General features: G+C 38.6%; 1 long non-coding RNA gene across 2 annotated transcripts in view; it reads left to right on the top strand.

The window, feature by feature from the left end:
* LOC109270021 (uncharacterized) overlaps nt 1–15,094 on the top strand; it is a 208,303-nt gene that overhangs the window by 9,279 nt on the left and 183,930 nt on the right. For both annotated transcript variants that reach the window (XR_002081382.2, XR_008424296.1), the window contains exon 2: nt 9,810–9,921. This is a non-coding gene — a long non-coding RNA (uncharacterized LOC109270021). The remainder of the gene's footprint in view (nt 1–9,809; nt 9,922–15,094) is intronic.

The raw sequence follows: 15,094 nt of genomic DNA, 5'->3' as shown, positions 1-15,094 counted from the left end.
CCTTCCCTTCGCAGTCCCTGGAACCACCCTTCTACTTTGTGCTTCTATGACTTTGACTACTCTCAGTATATAATATCAACGGGATCGTACAATATTTGTCCTTTTGTGTCTCGTTTATTTCATTTAGCATAATTTCTTCAAAGTTCACCAGAATTTCCTTCCTTTTCAAGGCTGAAAAATATTCCTTTGTAGGTATATACCGTATTTTGTTTTTCCATTCATCTGATGGACATTTGCTTTCTTTTCTACCTTTTGGCTATTGTGAATAATGCTGCTGTGAACATGGATGTACAAATATCTATCCAAATCTCTGCTTTGAATCCTTTTGGGTATATAACCAGAAGTAGAATTACTGGGTGAAGTGATATTTTTATGTTGAATTTTTTGAAGAACGGCCATACCGTTTTCTGTGGTGGCTGCACCATTTCACATTTCTGCCAGCCATGCGCAAGGGTTCCAATTGTTCCACATCCTTGCCAACACTTGTTTTTTCTGTTTCATTTTGTTTCTGTTTTGTTTTGTTTGTTTTAATAATAACCATTCTGACAGGTGTGAGGTGGTATCACATTGCGGTTTGGATATGCATTTCCTTAATGATTAGTGATGAGTGTCTTTTCATTGCTTCATGGCCATTCGCATATCTTCTTTGGAGAAATATCTATTCAATTCCTTTGCCCATTTTTGAATTGGGGTGTTTTTTGTTGTCAACAGCAATATATAGGAGTTCTTTATGTATTCTGGATGTTAATCCTTTATCAGATAAGTGATCTGGAAATATTTTCTCCTGTGAGTTGCCTTTTAGTTCTATTAACAGTGTCTGTCTTAGTCTATTCAGGCCACTATAACAAAATACTGCAAACTAGGTAGTTCATAAACAAAGGAAATTTATTTCTCACAGTTCTGGAGGCTGGGGAGTCCAAGATCAAGGTGCTGGCAGATTCAGTGGATGGTGAGAGCCCTCTTCCTGGTACATAGATGGCTGTCTTTCTGTAGTGTCCTTACATGGCAGTAGGGATGAGGGCTGTCTCTGGAGTCCCTTTTATAATCAGGACAGTAATCTCATTCATGAGGGCTCTGCCTTGATGATCTCATCATATCCCAGAGGCCCCACCTCCTAATACAATCACCTTGGGGGTCAGGATTTCAACATGTGAATTTTGAGGGAACGCAAACATTTAGACCATACCAGTGTACTTTGATGCACAAAACTCTCATTTTCATGCAGTCCACTGTATTTTTCCTTTTGTAGCTCATGCTCTTGGTGTCATGTCCAAGAAATCATCATCACATCCAATGTCATGAAGGCTTCCCCTATGTGTTCTTCCAGAAGTTTTGTAGTTTTGGATCTTATGTTTAGGTCTTTGATCCATTTTGAGTCTCATTTGCATACAGTGTTATAGAGGGGCCAATTTCCTTCTTTTGCATGTGGATACTAGATGTTCATTTTTATTACATTTGATAATTTTCCATAATGCAAGGTCCCTTGAAGACAGCACTGTGTCTTATAATTGTTTATATCCCTTACATACCATGTATTTAATAAGAGCTCAATATGCTTTAAAAAAATAAATGCTTTGTGGTTACTGACTATTGAATTGAAATATTACTGTGCATCTTAATTGTATGACCAGCTCATAATAGGCATTTAAAAAAATTTTTTTTAAATTATGGAATTTAATATATTCTTATTCTAAGGGATTTCATTCTCAAAGAAAAATTGCTTTTTCAATTGATGGGATTGGAGAATGAGGATTATTGTAAATGTATTACATAATACATACATATATACATATATATATATATATATATATATATATATATACAGAGAGAGAGAGAGATAGAGAATAATATAAATACCAAAAAATAAAGTACATAGCCATTTTCAAAGCAAATACTCAACTTCTACTTTGAATATGGTGAATTAAAATGAAGAATACTTTTTTTTCACTTCTCCAAATCTTTTTGAAATAATACAATCAAAAGAAAAGCCATAAGGGATAAGCACTGGGTGTTGTATGAAAACCAATTTGACAATAAATTTCATATATTTGAAAAAAAAAAAAAAGAAAGAAAAGCCATAAGAACTCTGGGAAACCAAAAAGGGTGATGTAATAGTTGCACAGAAATGTTCCCAGTGAACTAGGCTTGTTGGCACTCATGTGCTTGTATAGTCCCTGCCATTTCAAAGCTGGACTTTAACCAGTACATCAGTGAGAGTAATGCTGTGCCATTTGGATCTAAGCCTTTAAAAGTCGTGTCAGCTTCCTCTTTTACACTTATAGGGAAGGAAAAGAGCTTTTTTCCTCTATCCATCTTAGGGTCGTTGGCTGGGCCCTTGCAGATTAGACCAACTAAAGACAAATTCAGAAGAGAAAAAAAAAAAGAATTTTATTAACACATACGTTGCACATACATGTAGGAGAACTCAGTGATAAATAACTCAAAGAGGTGGTTAGAACTTGGGCTTATATGGCATCTTAGCAAAGCACAGTAAATTCATAGAGAAGTGACAGGATAAAGGAAAAGGGCTGTAGGCTTCTAAGGGTGACCAACTGTGGGAAGGTAAATATTTGGGGGAAACTAATGGAGTAAGGTTTGTTCGTGGAGGTCCATCTCAGTGTTGGCTTTCTGTCCTTTTCATGGCTATAAAACTTCCCTGGGAGAGGTGAGTTATGGCAGTCCTCATTTCTCAGAAGTTCCTGCTTTTAGTTAGATAAGGGAAGCTCCAGGTAGGCTTCTTTCTGCCTCTGTCAGTTTTGCCTCCAGCTCATAATAATCCTTATGCCAAAGTGGTGTATTTTGGAGTGGCCTATTCTGGTCCCCTACACACTCTTGGAAGCTGGCAATACGTGAAACGGTCTTTAAGATTTTTTTATAATTTTGGGGGGTGCCTGGGTGGCTCAGTTGGTTAAGCATCTGACTTCAGCTCAGGTCATGATCTGGTGGTTCATGGGTTTGAGCCCTGCATCAGGCTCTCTGCTGTCAGCTCAGAGCCTGGAGCCCGCTTCAGATTCTGTGTCTTCCTCTGTCTCTGTCCCTTCCCTGCTTGTTCTCTCTCTCCCTCAAAAATAAATGAATAAACTTAAAAAATTTTTTTAAATAATTTTTGACAGAATAACTCTATTTCTGGGTATTTGTCCTAGGGAAATATTCAGAAAAAAGAACTCCCTTTCGTAAGTTAGATGTACATATCATTATTAATTATAATAATAAAAATGGGAAGGTGGAAGTGGCCTTACTGTTGAATGCTAGGAGAGCATTCAACAAGGTACATTGTATATGACTGCTTAAGCATTATAAATCATGATTTTGGAGCATATTTACTGATAGAATACAATGCCACTCATTCATGTATTCATTCATTCTGCAAATATATATGAATAACGTGTGTCAGATACCATTACAGATACTGGCTTTTCATAGTGAGCAGAACTCTCTCATGGAATAACTACTATCCTGGAACACTCATTCAGGAAGGGACAAAAAATAGGCAAACAAATATGTAAGGTGGTGGTAAATACAAAAAGAAAGATGAAAATCAGATAAGAGGAGAGTTAATATTAAAATATGATACAATGATGCAATGTTAGGAGATGTTTATATAGTATAATCCCAGTTTTATAAATAAATAAACAACAACCATTACCACCACCATGATAAATACACGTACATAGGGGCACCTGGATGGCTCTGTCGGTTAAGCGTCTGACTCTTGGTTTCAGCTCAGGTCATGATCTCGCGGTTCATGAGTTTGAGCTCCACGTTGGGCTCTGTGCTGACAGTGCAGAGCCTGCTTGGGATTCCCTCTCTGTCCCTCTCTCTGCCCCTTCCCAGCTCGCACTGACTTGTCTCTCTCAAAATAAATAAAATTTTAAAAAATTTTTAAAAAAAGTAAAAAATACGTGTACATAAAGATAGAATAATGACTTGAAGAAAAAAATTCGAATACTCACAGTGGTGAGCCCAGAGTGGTAGAATAACTGGTAATTTTTTTATATGTTCCCACTTTCCAAAATGTCAGTAATGAACACTTATTTAGACTCAGAAAACCACAACACAAATCATTGAAAAATCCATCGAATTAGGTTTAGAATGAAAAATTAATTTACAGATGCTTATTGTTAAGTTTAATTATTTAAAAGAACATAACATTTGTCAGAACCCTTAAAATGTACGACACAGAGTGAACCCTGACTTATGCTATGAACTTTGAGTAATAACGACGTGTCAGTGTAGCATCATTGAACATAACAAATATACAGCCGAGGTACAGAATGTCCATAGTGGGAACGTTGTGTTGGTGGGGAGGATAGGGGATATATGGGAACTCTCTGTACTTCCTACTTCATTTTGCTGTGTGCCTAAAACTGCTCTAAAAGAATAAAGTTTATTAATTAGAAAAAAAGAGAGAACGTAACGGCCATAATGATGTCAGGCATAGATATTCTTTAAACAGGAACTTTTGGAAATACCCTTTATCTCAGTAAATTTGGCACACATCACATTTCTGTTTCTCACAATTCAAGAAGCACAATTTTTCCGTATCACGTGGTAAGCACATCCATTTATAAGGGGCAAGTCAATATTTACCAAGGTCACCAAACTGTAACTACAAAACCAATGCCTATTTATTATTTAGAATGAGAAAGAGTGCTGTCACACGAGCTGGAATACATGTTTTCTGTGAAGCAACATATTTTTTTCTGTGAAGGCATGGAAAAATGCCTTATTATCAGAATGTTGCCTGGAGAGCCTGAAGTTAGAGGAAGTAGTAGCCAGTTTTATGATTTGATTATCAAATGAAGTGTTTCTCAAAGTGTAGGTCCATGAGTAGTTCCTGCTCAGATTCATCAAGGGCAGGTGCCTAGGTGGCTCAGTCGGTTGAGTGTCTGACTTTGAGTCAGGTCATGATCGACTCAGGTTTGAGCCCCACGTCGGGCTCTGTGCTGACAGCTCAGAACCTGGAGAGTGTTTTGGATTCTGTGTATCCCTCTCTGCTCCTCCCTCCCTCAAAAATAAATAAACATTAAGAAAAACCTTACCAAGGGTATTTATTAAATGCAGGTTCCTAGGCAGTAACGTAGATTTACCTTGCCATAATTTCCAGGTATGGACCCAGAAACTACATTTTTAAAAAATTTTTTGTAATGTTTATTTGTGTGTGTGTGTGTGTGTGTGTGTGTGTGTGTGTGTGTGTGAGAGAGAGAGAGAGAGAGAGAGAGAGAGAGAGAGAGAGAGACAGGAGTCCAAAGCAGGCTCCTTAGCTGTCAGCACAGAGCCCAACATGGGGCTCAGACTCATGAACCATGAGATCATGACCTGAGCTGAAGTCGAACGCGTAACCTACTGAGCCACCCAGGCACTCCAGAAACTTCGTTTTTAACAAGCACCCACAGTGATATTTTTGTGCATGGAAGTTTGTAAACCACTGGTACTTGGACAAAAGGTAGTGATGCCATTTCTTCACAATCTGGAAAACTTTGCCAATGGGAAATTAACAACTCACGGGCATTGGTGAAACTTGCTTTTCCCTAAGTCCACTTCAAGAGCACTGCTAAATTTTAAGTTCTGAGCCTCTAGTTTTCTCTGATTCCTTGACCATGTTAACTTCATTTAATTACTGTCAAGTTATCATAGAAAAATCATTCTTTTTTCTCTTCATCTCACTACCCAGATTTATTACATTCTTTTTATGTATTCTATACAGGGGTAATTACATACAGTGACAGTTTGATGAGTTTTGACAAATGTATATATCCATGTAATCAACATTCCAGTTGAAAAATAGAATATGCCATCATCCTAGCAAGTTCACTAGGGTCCCTTTCCATCTTATCCTTGCTCCATCTATCTTGGCAACCACTATTACAATTTATATCCTCACAGATCAGTTTTGCCTCTTCTTGAACTTCATAAAATGGTGTATTGAGGGGTGCCAGTTGGTTAAGCGCCTGACTCGATTTCAGCTCAGGTCATGGTCTCACGGTTTGTGAGATTGAACCCCATGTTGGGCTCCATGCTGACAGTTTGGAGCCTGCTTGGGATTCCCTCTCTCCCTTTCTTTCTGCCCCTTCCCCCACTTGTGTGTATGCTCTCTCGCTCAAAATAAATAAGCTTAAAGAAATGGTGTATCGATTATGAGCTAACTCCATAGTTATTATAAAAGATGACACTCATTCTTGCAAGTCCTTTCAAGAGAAACCACTCTAGGCAAATTTTAAGAAACTCCAACATATTTCAGTTTTCATTGATAAAGGTGGAGTACCTTAATTAAGATTCCTTGGCCTACAGAAATAAACAGGATCCTGCTGAGGACTATCCTTCTGTAGCTAGTTAGTGTTGCGCCTTCAATTAGATGTTTCTGGTTTTATTAATTAATTTACTTACATAACTTACTTACTTACAGTGGCAGGGGGAGAGGGAGAGAGAATCTTAAGCAGGCTCTGCACCCAGCAGGAAGCCCAACTCAGGGCTCAAGCTCACAGTGGTGAAATCATGACCTGAACCATAATCAAGAGTTGGACACTTAACCAACTGAGCCACCCAGGGGCCCCTCGATCTATCCAGTTTTAAAACTCTGATAGTAAAAGAGAGAATGCAACTGGAGGAAATTCTTCTGACCAAAAAGAATGATACCTTGTAGCTTCTACAATAATTTGAAGATCAACTTGTTGAAATACCGTTAGTAATAGTAAGAAGAAAGTTTGCAGACGGGCAAATGTATGCCACTTGATCCATAGACTGTGGACCACCACGTCTGGTCTCAGATTAGATTCCCAAAGGGATCAGTAACATTTTCCCCAGACTTGGATTTCACCATACTCATACACTTGTGTTTTCAGCCTCAAACCACAGTGCTAATCAGAGCCTAAACGAACGTAACATCATTTGAGAAACAATACAACCTTTCTGCCATCCCTCATCATAATTCCTTTGGTCCCATAACACTATTCTCTGGTTTCTCTGGTCGTTACCATTTTTGCATGCTTTGTGCTTTGATTCTTTTAGGATTTTAACATTCCTGCTATTTGTGTGGTTCCAGGTCAGTCTTGTAGTGTTACCATTTGCCTCCATGTTTCTAAATATTTAATCTGTATCGTAGCTTAAAGAGTTCTATGCCATCACTTTGATTTTTTTTTTTAAGAATCTCCCCACCTTTTTTCTCCTCATTGGAATTGCCCAGAGTCATGTTTCTGAGCACTTCCTGGTTTTGTCTTCTTTTGAAAACTTGTGGAATTATGCCTATATTAAAAAAAAAAAAAAAGTGTTCAAGTCTAGCTTCCTAAAATCCTCTGTACACATTTTATCCAGCTCAGTCTTGCCCCACTTTGAAGATGATGTGGCCACATTTTTCCAGGTTCCCATCCCTTCCATTCCGATGAATGGCTTCTTCCCATTGGTTGGAATCAGAGCACAATTATTTCTATTCCTTCCTATACCCTGTAGAACATGAAATTGTAGGAAGGAAAGTGAAAAACTGCTTTTATCTGAATCAAGGGTCCAAATGTTATCTCCACTGTGTGTGCTCTGCCAGTTTTGTGGATTTCCTCCATGTGGCTCAGCTCTGCTTCCATGAAAATGTCACTTCTGTCCCTCTCTTCTTTCATCTTCATCCAAGTGTTCAGGGAGTCCTCTGAATCTATTGTTGTCACAGCCTACAGTGCTGCCCCATCTACTTCCAACAGGTCTTTGTGCTCAGCACACCCTTCTATCACTGTGTTCCCATGGATCTGTTCCATCTCGCCAACTCTCAGTGGTATCTGTGAGGTCTTGTTGGTTGCCCTGGGCCTTAATATCAAAGTTGCTGTTTGCTTATGTATGTTCTGTGCATGATATCTGGACATCTGCTACCTACATTTTGTTTCTGATGTCCTTCCTGATTGTTTTCGTATTGAATCACTCGACACCTCCCTCACTGTTGAAATTCTTCCCAGCCCTCCTTAATGTCATTCATGGAAACACATTTCAGTTTTATCTAGGTGTTTTTTTCTCCCTTCCCATCTGTTTTCCATTTACAGCCCTTTTGGCCAGATGAATTGGTATCTGACTAAACACATTCTTTTCAGTCTTTGAAAAATTCTCTTCATTCTTAGTCAAATATCCATCATTCCTACATTTGAAGCTATTGCCCTGAAATACAAATTTGTGCCAAGTGTGTACCTAGTCATTTACTTTTCATGTCATATTTTTGTTCTAAACATTTGTGCCTAAGTCTTTTATATCCCAAATTTCACATCATCTTGAGATGCTTCCATACTCTATTTTGATGGGCTTTCATTTCCCTGTAACTTGGCAGTTGATGACTTTGACCAGCCTCAGGAGGCTCCGCCACGGGCCAGATTTATACTCCATGAAGATAACACCCTGTCTTCCATGACTTGATTGGGTCAATTCACAGACATTACCATATTCCTTATAAGGAGGTCTCCAAGTCCCAGTGCTTGACTTTTCCTCCATAGCTTTACCATTTCATGTGTCCTCTTCCTCTGTAGGAAAGGATTATTAGAAGTGGTGTAGTATAGTAGAAAAGAACCTTGCTGTTACTTGTTTCTTGGTAGCTAAAGAAGACAAATAAGGGACCTCTACAAGCCTGAGCTTCTTTATCCTTCAAGTGGGGATAGATTACTGACCCAACAGAGTTGTGTTGTTTAATAAGACACTATGTAGGAAGCCACTTTTTAAGCTAAAAGTAACATAGACATAGGTTTTAAGAATAATCGTTGCATTATTTAGTTTTCCTCCATCATGCAGAGCACATGGAGCATGCATGACAAGCTGCTCAACATTTGCCCCAGCCCTATATTAACTCATTTATTGAATGGCTCCTGGAAGCCAGATCCTCTGTAAGAAGCAACAAGGCAAGTGCACAAAACTTGGTGGTGGAGTACGTGGCCAGGAAGAATTGGAATTTGGGAGCATTTCCTTTCCCCAGAAGATTAAATGGGCATTGTGATAGCCTGTACACTTCCTACAGTCATCTGCACCGTGCCTTGTTCTTTGGATTTGAACACTTCAACAGATGTTTTGGGGCATCCAGAGGTCCTCTAGTGGTGTGCAAAAATCTGCTTATTTTCTAGAACCCTGGACCTCTAGCTTATTCAGGATCCACCCTAAGCTAACTTCATCTGGGATCTTGCCACAGTACATACCCCTCTCCACCTTGACCATGATGGGACAGCATAGTTCTCTAGTGAGTTTGTAGGACAATCATAGTAACAACAAACCATGATAGTAACAACTACAATTCACACGTATTGAATATCTACCTTGCGTCACATACTCTGCTAGGCTCTATATACATCAGTGCTTTTCAGCCATTAAAAAAATTGTCGCTCCCCTAAGGAGACTTTTTAGACATGTTTTTCTTGATATCCCTTCTATGACACGTTAATACCATAGATGTACTGTGTATTTGTTAGGTACTGCATGTAGATAGGTATTTTCTGTGATTTATATTTAAAGAGAACCCCCAAGAACCAATTTTCACCCTCTTGAGGGTGATATTACCGCCATTGAGAATGTGTGTGTGTGTGTGTGTGTGTGTGTGTGTGTGTGTGTGTATTCCCCCGCTTTTCTCAATCATTCCTCAAGTAATTTTTAAACTGTTTGCTCAATCCCTGAACCTATTACACAACTATTGACTCCAGGGAAAGAAACCTTAATTTGGAAGTAACAGCAAACACTCCATTTAAGGAAAGGCTACATTTTCCACATAGAGCCCACCCCAGGTCAAGCCTGGACAGACCCCAGCTTGATGAAGTCTTATGGTCTCTCTCACACACGATTTTCTTTGTGACTTATTCCCCCAGGACCTTGAATAGATGCTGGACATTCCTCATCAGAAACCTGAGGAGGATACTAAAAAGACAGCCACAATTTTCCTTCTGCTTGCTGCCAAAGTTCTTGAGGCCAGCTGTTGGGGTAAGATTTTCTAGGATTTTACATACATACATATACATATATGTGTATATACACACACACACACACATACATACATACATACATATACACACAAATACTGCAATCTGAGGTTTCAAATGCCGTCTTAGTTTTCTGTGTCAAAGGACTAGAAAATGTGGAAATGAGGGAAGGTAGTAGAAGGATGGGTAAAGGAGAGAACGAGAGAGAGAGAAAAGGAAGACAAAGTATCATGGAAGGAGCAAGGGCTTTGCAATCAGACAACCAGCTTGGTCACTTTGTGACCTTGGGAGAAAGTTACTTAAACACTCTAGGTCAGTAAAAGACTTGTTCTTCCGGGTCTATCTTTGTACTCACAATATCTGGCATGTAAAAGGTGCCCAATTGTGTGTCAGCATTATTATTATCACATACACATGTTGGTAATAAAAGGAATTGGAATCAAATAAATTTGCCATTCAAGTTTTCAAATCTTAGAAAAGGCTTATGCATACCAATACACATGGGCACAGCCATGAGGCATTCTGGGACTCCAGGAGCAAAAGCTGATGGGAAAGGACCCCCATTCAATTTTTGAACCAGGAGAAATATGACAAGGGAGTCATCAGTGGAGGTCAATTTATGGCCCTCATTACTGATCAATGCCGCTTTATAGAGCTGAGCTTCTATCTGTGAGCAGGTGGGATTCTCACACCAAACTCCAGCAGTTGACCAACTTACTCATCACCCTGAGGCCACACCAGAACATGGCAGTCTTCCCCTTGTGCAGAAAGATGCCTTCTGTGGATATTCCCTAAGAAAAGGAACAGAAGCAAGAGCTAGGCCACGTGTGACTTCTTTCTCCTTCTAAACTCACCAAGCAGGCTAAGTCAGTTCACCTCCCAGGGTGGGAGTGGGGACAATGTGTAAAGGAACCGAAGAGGCCGGGTGTGTTATGCCAGTGGATGTCCTTCAACCTGGACAAGATAAAACAAGAGAGGGTTGGCTGTGAGAGTCCCACCTTCTATTGGATCATAGTTAGTAATGGGAGGTAACAGAACTGGCAGCATTTAATCAGTCCATAGAACTGGCCCTGAGTGGGAGGAAAGGCTACTGCAGTATGCTTCAAAATGGTTAACAATTAGCTCTCTGGGGAAAAAACAAAATGATATCCATTTATAAATTTTACTGATACAAAGGTTGTGTAGCACACAATTTATAAGTAATAATAAAACATACAATCTCCTTTAAATTCCATATAGCCAATTGATTCTCACTAAATGTTTTCACTGATTGTTGCTGAACTCTTGTATCCATAGCCAACCTGTAGTTACAGTTCAACCATGATTTGATAAGTGGAGTAATTTCCACCATCCAGATAACAAAAGATGTAAATAACTCACAAGCACAGGCAATAGTAAAATGTAGTAAGATTATTGAGAAGTGATGAGTTTGTGTATTTATGACCTTTGCTTTTAATGTAAATTAATTGTATGTTTATATAATTTAAATTTTAATAATGGCTGTGTTTAACAGTCCAACTTGTAAAATGCCTGAAAACTTATCAGTCAGCCCACCACTGAGGGATATCCCATAATCCGAATTATGTTCAGCCCCCACCTAAGGAGAACAGCATCCACCAGGGGGCAGTGTGGCTCCAGGTGGTCCCTTATGCAGGGAGCCAGCCCTCAGGCTGCAGTTACTAGAAGAATAGTCAGAAGGTTGAGACTTAGGGCTTCTCTCTGGGTGTTGACCCAGGAACAATCTGGAGACCAAAACACATGACCTGAAATGCTAGTGGAGAAGGGGTCAGGGGACAATCCACCTGCTCCCTGCACCCATGTGGCAATAGGACAGGGCAGTAAGGCCCATTGCAGACCCCACTCTCTGGTGATGTGAAGATGTACTCTGGACAGAAGATGTTCCCGGGTTCAGGAGCTTGAGTGAGACACAATTTAATTACCTAAAATTGGGTTCAGGGCCTGTAGTTGAGAGAGCCAGGGAGGAGAGATCAACACTAGAAGCAAAGCAGAATTTCCTAGTCAGCTAAAGAATGTGGAGCCTTGGGGGACACAAGCAGAATCATAAAAATCCAATTTCCAAACTGCTTTCTTCCCTGCACACAGGAGCTGTAGTTTAGTTTTTAAAAGTAGGAGCAAGTTATGTAGCATAACGTGCTATTCAACAGAGGCTCTATACTGATAAATACTTCATACTTAATTTATCCTAATTCCATTTTGTATGCTTACAGTCACTTTCTAAAAGCCCCACTTGAGGCTTAAATGCCTCTTGTAGGACTTTGAAAGTGTAGTTTCTTGGTGACTTAACTTTTCCGTATCCAAAGTAAAGGTAGCCACCCTAACAGAGCAAAAGCAAAACTAGTACCTGGAAAAATCACATTTTCTTACTAATGTAGGCAAAATTGTCCCCAGAATAATAAGCTATCCAAATCATTTATATAAAGTTTTTGTTTTTTCTCTATACTCACCTGTTAGGAAATTGCTTCCTTATTTTGTTTATTAAGATCTAGCTTTGTAAGTCCAGGATTTCAAAAGAGTTGTGTTTATCTCTTTGCTTGCTTCAGGCATGAATTGCTCCCAGGCCACGGGAGAAAAGTGAGTTCATAACTGATGTAAGGGCTTTAGATTAATAGAATATCAACAATTTTGGTTTGAGAGAATAATATCTTACATTGTTATTTTTAACAGTTTATGAACAATTATATTCAGTGGTATATTAGAAACAGTGGGAAAACAGAAAATTTTGGGTGATCAATGTCTAACACAAAGTAGTTCAAGTTGTGAAATTATTTATTCCAAAAAGTATGTTATGTCTGTGTTAAAAAGCTAAGTCATGTTTCAGTGTAGAAGAGTAAGAGAAAAGATATCTAAAATAAACTAAGGCACAGGATCACAGAATATATCCTGTTTTATAACTTAAAATATTTTTTATAATGCATAGTTTTAAATATGTGCATAACTAGAGAGTAGAGTATAATGAACCCTCAAACTTTGTGACTCTTGTTTCATCTATAGCTTTACAACACCATTGATATAACATTTCATCTCTGAATACAGAACTTAATAAGTAATAATATACTATTATCACATTTAAAAAATCATCATAAAAATTTCCATAGTATCATTCAATATATGGTCATTGTTTAATTTCCTCAACTTTTGTGTATGTGTGTGTGTGCACACTTGAATTTATAAAGATGATACAATATATTGCAGTTGGTTAACATGTCTCTTAAGTGTCTTTTCATCTGTAGGTTGTCCTGTCATTTCTTTTGTTTTTACAATTTATTTTTTAAAGATAACATTTTTGTTACTATTAAAATCACAAATATTTACCCATCACTCTTTAAGGCTTCATAATATTCCATTGTGTGGGTGTTCCATGATTTATTTACACAGTCTTCTATTGTTGGATAATTGTGTTCAATGTTTTCCTAATACTCAATCTATTGTGAACAACACCCTAATACATACATCTATGGAGACCTGCTTGATTATTGAAGAAAAATTGATAGATACAGAATTCCTGGTTGAAAGAATCAGTCTCTCTTTCTCTTCCAGTGCTTTTTCCAGTGGTTTCTTTACTTCTAAAGTAAAGGTATGAACTTGCTTTTGAATTTGATTTAAATTCAAACTGTCCAAAAATTGAGGATTCCTGCAATAAATATTGAAACCATTTCTTTCTATACTGGTAGGGTTCAGGTAAACCGAGTCTTTCATTACAGATGGGTCAGGAAGAGGTTCATTGCAAGATGACTATACAGGTGTTCATAGTCAAAAAGCTGGTTAAACTGGAAGGTGTCATATGTCCTCAGTGACCCACCCTCTGGCTTGATGAGTCACTTTAATTTGAACTGAAGATGTCACCCTCTTTCATAAGATTGATGAAAAACCCTGAGCATGTCAATAGAATGCCTTGGAAAATGTGTTCATTCCTTCTTTGGTTAGCTGTACTTTTACTGTGAGGTTACAAGAAAGTCTAGTCTCCAGTAGGGAATGTGAGTAGTTGTTATTGCCACGGGATAAGATTCTTAACTTCCTTTGAAAGCTCTCAGGAATTCAGTGTGGGGTCGGATGAATGGGAAGGGGATGGGGGTAAAGATAAACAAAATCAGCCGTGAACTGACAATTATTGAAGCTAGGTGATGGGTACATGGTAATTCATTCTACTATTTTCCCTAATTTGGAGTATGTGTGAAAATTCATGTCCATAATAAAAATTTAGAAGATCTCCCAGAGCAATATGGCCAGTCCATGGCCTATGCCCCTGGGTGGCTCTTTGGGGCTCCAAGTACAGCCCTTGAAGCAAACATGAATAAGATTTCATGATAAATTATTGTAATGGGGGTGTTTTTAAAGTAATAACAGGTCCTTGGAGAGATTTCAAATGATATTCCATGCAAGCGTGTGCTACCATTCACTTTTATTTCATGCAATAAATGAATCATATAGGAATATTTTACAAGGGAAATTATTGTAGCGCCTCATCAATGACACTGGAGGGTTCCGCCTTATATCCTCTGTCAAGGAGACCACTCTTACAGAGCAGTCTTTAAAAAAACCTTCACAATCAGGAAATTTCACTTTCTATACAATCTGGTTTATAAAAGGTACTGAAAAACACCTATGGTGTACCAAATTGGGATTCATGAGATAACACCGAATTTTTTTTCTTTTAAACTTCTTCAGAAAGTCAGGCGCATCCAAGGACCTCATACACAGTAGGCCATCACCTAGAGTGGCTCTAGAAAATCAGGTGTCTAAAATTTTAATTGTAGAATGAATCCCATGTTCTGGTGGAATATATTATAGATATAAAGAATGCTTACAGGGGTGGTCTGGGTGGTTCAGTCAGTTAAGCGTCCAACTAGATCTTGGCTCAGGTCATGATCTCACAGTTCATGGGATCTATCCCTGCATCAGGATCTGTACTGATGGCAAAGGGCCTGCTTTGGATTCTCTCTGTCCCTCTCTCTCTGCCCTGCCCTATTCGGGCTTTCTCTCTCTCTCTCTCTCTCTCTCTCTCTCTCTCTCAAAATAAATAAATAAAACTTAAAAAAAAAGAATGCTTGTTTAGTTATATAGGTATTTGATCTATTAGATGCCTCCTCTTAGTAGGCTAAGGACTAGGTGTTGAAAGTGCAAAGTGAAATCACTTAACCAGCCTCAGTGGTGAT

This window comes from Panthera pardus, unplaced genomic scaffold (assembly GCF_024362965.1).
Source record: "Panthera pardus isolate Hobbes unplaced genomic scaffold, ASM2436296v1 HiC_scaffold_20, whole genome shotgun sequence".
NCBI lineage: Eukaryota > Metazoa > Chordata > Mammalia > Carnivora > Felidae > Panthera > Panthera pardus.
The sequence above is the reverse complement of the archived record's forward strand: the minus strand, read 5'-3'. Positions and strand labels throughout refer to the sequence as shown.